We start from the raw sequence: 6,000 nt of genomic DNA on the forward strand, positions 1-6,000 counted from the left end.
GGTTATATTTAGATATTAAAACTAACGGAATATTTTCTGTTTCTTTCGATTTATTTTGTTGTAATAATTCAGTACGGTCAATCGATAAAGCATCAGTAATACTATCATCTATTTCGGCGTTATCATAACCCCTATCTAATAATTTCACTTTGAAATTAGTTAGATTGTTTATTAATTTGTTATGGTCACTTGTGTTTCTAATCTGCCGTATTGCTCCACCTTTAATAAATCCTCGAAATACATGCTGTGAGTGACAGCTATTTCTATGCAGATACAGATAAGAATTTGTTTCTTTAAAATGTATTTCAAGGTCAAGAATGCCATGTGTTGTAAATCTTTGATCTTTAATTACATCAACATCTAAGAACGTCATTATATCGTTTGAGATTTCATGGGTGAACTTTAATAAAGGGTTATAATTATTTGCAAGACGAAAAAATTCTGTTATTTCATCTGATGTTCCATCAAAAAATATTATGAATCCATCGTCCCTATATCTGCCATGATAGAATATTTTGTTTTTATGTTGAAATGCAGAAATTATTTGATTCATTATTTCGAACATAAGTATGCCACAGATTTCCGGTGAAGGGACTGCACCAATTGCCGTACCTATTATTTTTTTATATATTTTCCCATCAAATTCAAATACATTGTTTTCTAAAATGAGTCTCAACAGATGTATTATTACATTGACCGACGGAGTATTGACTTTGAAGTTTGATTTGTCAAACTGTCATAGTCTGGTTCAACAGCACTTAATAAAGCAGCTTGAGGAAGATTAGTAAACATCTGTGTTATATCATACGAAACCAAGAGGCTATTTGCCATAGGCACGTAGCTAAGAGAATCACCCAATGTGAACTCTAAAATGGCACGTCGTTTTAATAGAAATGCTAAAAAGCAAAAATTCCGATTCTACAATAAAAAAGAACGGAATGAATATGATATGCAGCAAAGAGCTGCACATGCAAAAACATATGTAATTAATCTATCAAAACGCAAATTATCAAACCAGGAATATATCCTGTTGGCGAAAGGCTTGAAATTTATACCAACGCCATCAAGCAGAAATGCAAAAATGTTTATACTAAAAGACTACAATGAATTTACTAGAAAATTACGATGTCGATATATGTTCAGTCAAGAAAAAACTGACCTTCATCCATTTCGTAGCAATACAGGATATAAACCTGCTTCTACGTGCCATACGTTGGAAAATTATATCAATTTAACGCAGCTTGAACATCTTTTCAACCAATATAAAAAAATATAAATAAACAATCTTAGAAGGACGAAAAATTAGCACTACGCAATTTGAAAAATGATAAAACAATAGTAATAAAAAAGGCAGATAAAAATTCAAATTGTGTTATTTTAGACAGGCTAGACTACATAACAGAAGTCACAAGACAACTAAATACTCAACATTACTGCCAATTAGATTCATTTAACATAGCAGAATTGAAAATCCAGGTCATTGAGTATGTTAAATCGTTATACAACCAAGGCATTATCGACAACATATCATTTAAATTTTTAACAAATGGTAAAAAATTAAGAGATGCACGTCTAGGGAAAATTTATATTCTTCCACAAATTCACCGTCTTGAAACGGAGACGTTCAAACAAATACAACATGATGGATTAAATGAATTAAATATAATTCCACCTGGCAGACCAATTATATCACAGTGTGGTTCCGTAACTGAACTTATCGGTCATTATGTTGATTATTTTCTTATACCTGTAGTTCAAAATCGGTCGACATATATAAAAGATACTACATCTTTCATTAATATCATTGTGAAAATAAAACCTATGGCAAATAGTCTCTTGGTTTCGTATGACATAACACAGATGTTTACTAATCTTCCTCAAGCTGCTTTATTAAGCGCTATTGAACGAGCCTATGACAGTTTTGACAAATCAAACTTCAAAGTCAATGCTCCGCCGGTCAATGTATTAATACATCTGCTGAGACTCATTTTAGAAAACAATGTATTTGAATTTGATGGGAAAATATATAAACAAATAATAGGTACGGCAATTGGTGCAGTCCCTTCACCGGAAATCTGTGACATATTTATGTTCGAAATAATGAATCAAATAATTTCTGCATTTCAACATAAAGACAAAATATTCTATCATGGAAGATATAGGGACGATGGATTCATAATATATGATGGAACATCAGATAAAATTACAGAATTTTTTCGTCTTGCAAATAATTATAACCCTTTATTAAAGTTCAGCTATGAAATCTCAAACGATAAAATGTCGTTCTTAGATGTTGATGTAATTAAAGGTCAAAGATTTACAACACATGGTATTCTTGACCTTGAAATACATTTTAAAGAAACAAATTCTTATCTGTATCTGCATAGAAATAGCTGTCACTCACAGCATGTATTCCGAGGATTTATTAAAAGTGGAGCAATACGGCAGATTAGAAACACAAGTGACCATAACAAATTAATAAACAATCTAACTAATTTCAAAGTGAAATGATTAGAAAGGGGTTATTATAACGTCGAAATAGATGATAGTATTACTGATGCATAATCAATTGACCGTACTGAATTATTACAACAAAATAAATCGAAAGAAACAGAAAATATTCCTTTAGTTTTAATAACTAAATATAACCCATATATACGTAAAATAAAAAAAAACGTATCATGAAACACTGGCATTTATTGCAGTTTGACGAAGATTGTGTACACATATTCAATGTTGCACTAATAGTTGCGTATAGCAAACATAAAAGTGTAGGAAATATGCTTTGCAGATCAAAGTTAAAGACTTTGACATAAAATTGACAGTTGGACCCCTGATGATGGCAGATCTGTCATAATATCTAGATCTATTGACGAAGAATTAAAATATGAATATATCAATATATACATGAATAATTTTCATATTTGATTATATTAAAATAATGCATCTTAAGATGACCATCCCAAGCTTTAACTGCCGAAACACTAAAGTAGTGTCGGGTCCTATCAGGCAATATGGGATGCGTGATTGCATGGGTGTTTTATAATAACAAAATATCAATGCAATAACCTAATAATAAATAAATATAATTTAATATAATATGACAATTCTAAATGGATTACGAGAAAAGAAAAAAAAACAGCCTGTAAATTTTGATTTTAGGCTCTTTTAAAGCAAATATTAAAATAAAAATTAAATAAAAATATATTATTTTGCTAATAAACCAATCCAGTTAGCTTTTATCATAAACGAAATAAAATTGTTTGTTTTTTCAAACAAATATTAACTTCTCATTAAACGAGCTTAAATCCATATTATTTTATTTCATTTAATTATCAATAGGTTTTTTGGAAAGCATGATCAAATCATGTTAAACAATATTAAATCAAATGAGAAATTTTAACCTTGGTTTGATCACAAAATAACCGACCTATGAACCAGCAAGACCGGTACAACTGCTTATAAAAAACAAACATACCTTTTGAGTTTCTATTAATTTCATTTATTGTTCTTTGTTGTTAACTGCTTTTGAATTCTAATGATTCTAAATGCATGCAACGAGGAAACTTTTGCCCTATAGAACAAAACGTTAATTTGAATGTTTTTGTTGTTGTTCATTTTTTGTCAAACATCAAATATGCATTCACATGTGCCATCAAATCAACAAATGCCATGTTGATAAAAAAAAATTCACCCTGTGGCACACACCTTCCCACTTTATTGGTTTCTCGACTCTCAGCACGTCCAATTATAGCAATATGATGTAAAATAAAATACCACTTACCGTAAGCGTTTTTTTATCCAAATTTTAGGGTTATTATTTACGAAATGACATTAAGTTTCCATTTATTTTATTTATTCCCCACTGAGAAAAAGCTGAACATTCGTTCGAAAAATCCTTGACTGACAGCGGTAACTTTTAAAGTACCAAACTATTTTTTTTTAATTCAATTTCTTTTTAACATTGATAATTATAATAATAATAATAATAATAATAATAATAATAATAATAATAATAATAATAATAATAATAAAAAAAAAAATAATAATAATAATAAAAAAAAAAATAATAATAATAATAATAATAATAATAAGTCGTCTAAAAAGCAACATACAGTCTTCTACAATAGACAAGTGCTTATACATAGTGTTCTTAATCCTCCCGAGTCTATAAAAGTTGTGAAAAAAAGAAATACAAAAACACTCATATATCTGCCATTAAAACCCGATTCTCCATAAAAAGAAAAAACAGTAAGATATAATAGAAAAACAAAGGATATGGGATATTCATATGGCTATCATGCAATCAGGATTCATGACTTAAGAAGGAAACAATTCGTAGAAACAAGATCGAGGACAAGGTTCTCAAGTTTGAAAAACAGTTACTTTTACATTATTTTCTATCTTATGGGTTTTTTTTCTAATAAAACCGGAAGCAATCTGTTGGTACTTGTGAAAAATGAAGACATTACTTTTAAATTGAATTATCACTTGACTATAAAGATACACGTAGTGTTTAAATCCATATTCTTTGCTCTGTTGGTGGATAGTCGACACATTTGCAATTATATCAGATCTCTTTATTTTTTGAACATTTGGTAAACATATACATATTCAGGTAATATAGCATAATTCCATGTAAATTGGAATACAAACAATCGGTATCTCATGAATACCAAAACGGAGAGTGACCATAGTATGCGCTGATAGGGCAAGTAAGTATACATGTATCTTCTGATACAAGTGAAGTGAATATTTTATATACCGATGGTATAATAACTTCCTTCCATTACTTTAGCACATGAACTTCTCGTTTAGCTCAGTTTGTAGAGTGATTATTTTTACTGTGTCAGTGTCGTCTCGGTTTCGATCTCCGGTTGGTTAAGTGGTAAAGTAATTGTATATGAAAAAAAACGCTTCGCTATGACAATTATCGCGCAATAAGGGCAGTTCGAAATCACCATTATGGTAAAATCTAGTATATAAAATAACCCAGGTTAAAATAGCTGCATCGGAAAGTACGTCTTCTGGGTTCCGGTTTATGATAGTGAACGATGAAAATTTGATAATTCCTGATTCCAAATAGTTATGTTACAATTGATAAACCAAAATCTGTACAGCTTATTTTATCAATTTTACTTAAAGGGATCGATGCCATATGGAGCTATAGAGTAACTTATTTTAGTTTTTACTCCCTATCCTAGCCGTCGACATAAACTATACCTATAAAAGAAACTATTCCACTTATATCTATTCCTATGTTAAACTGTACGTTTAAAAGTACTCTCTCTGTACACTTAAGAAAAAGAAAATCTCTAGATGTACTGTCGATGTACTCAAGGATAAAAAGACAGAAAATCAGTCAAATATAGTTGATGCAGTGTACCGCTAATTATTTTAACATATTCATAAACTATATAACTAACAAATGTTGCTACTCACAACTTATGATCAGAACCATTGTCATTTCCCTTCACGATTAAAATACTGTTTGGTTAACAACAACTCATAAGTGATATCCTCCACCAATTTGCCTTAATGCATCCGTTTTAATAATATATGATATGATACATTTTGAAAAGAATAATAGCAAAATTTTAATGGTTACCTGCTTTTCATTTTATCCTTTATTAAAAGTTCCAGTGTTATGTTTTCATGTATAATTAACATTCCATATATTTCCAACTTGTAAAGGTATGATCGATCTGATCATTCGAGTCGTTAATAAATAAAACAAGAGTTTTAAATGAATGATTCCGTTGACATTTCGTTTTGAGATTACGTCCTGTTTTAGTAGACTACTTACGAAGCATGTTTAATAATTTATCATACATATGCTTGCCGAACAAATCCATTTACGTCCCGTGTGGTAATGTAAAACTATCAATTATGCTTTTTAAAAAGGGGATCTGTTTATCCTGAAATACAATGCAGTTGTGATGTAAAATATCACAGTTAAAATTCGTGACAGCATATTAAATTACAAAATGTAACAAGAAC

At 29.8% G+C, this 6,000-nt stretch overlaps 1 protein-coding gene across 2 annotated transcripts in view; it reads right to left on the reverse strand.

Annotated features, from left to right (window-relative positions):
* LOC127716634 (uncharacterized) overlaps window positions 1-5,711 on the reverse strand; it is a 75,586-nt gene extending 69,875 nt beyond the window's left edge. Inside the window, exon 1 of one of the 2 annotated variants that reach the window (XM_052222879.1) lies at window positions 5,609-5,711. The gene's annotated coding sequence lies outside the window, so the exon portion shown is untranslated. Of the gene's footprint in view, window positions 1-5,442; window positions 5,536-5,608 lie in introns of those variants that run through there. The other variant, XM_052222878.1, reaches the window with a different exon arrangement.
* Window positions 5,712-6,000: the final 289 nt, after the last annotated feature.

The sequence above is a fragment of the Mytilus californianus genome, unplaced genomic scaffold, assembly GCF_021869535.1.
Source record: "Mytilus californianus isolate M0D057914Y unplaced genomic scaffold, xbMytCali1.0.p SCAF_9, whole genome shotgun sequence".
Classification (NCBI taxonomy): domain Eukaryota; kingdom Metazoa; phylum Mollusca; class Bivalvia; order Mytilida; family Mytilidae; genus Mytilus; species Mytilus californianus.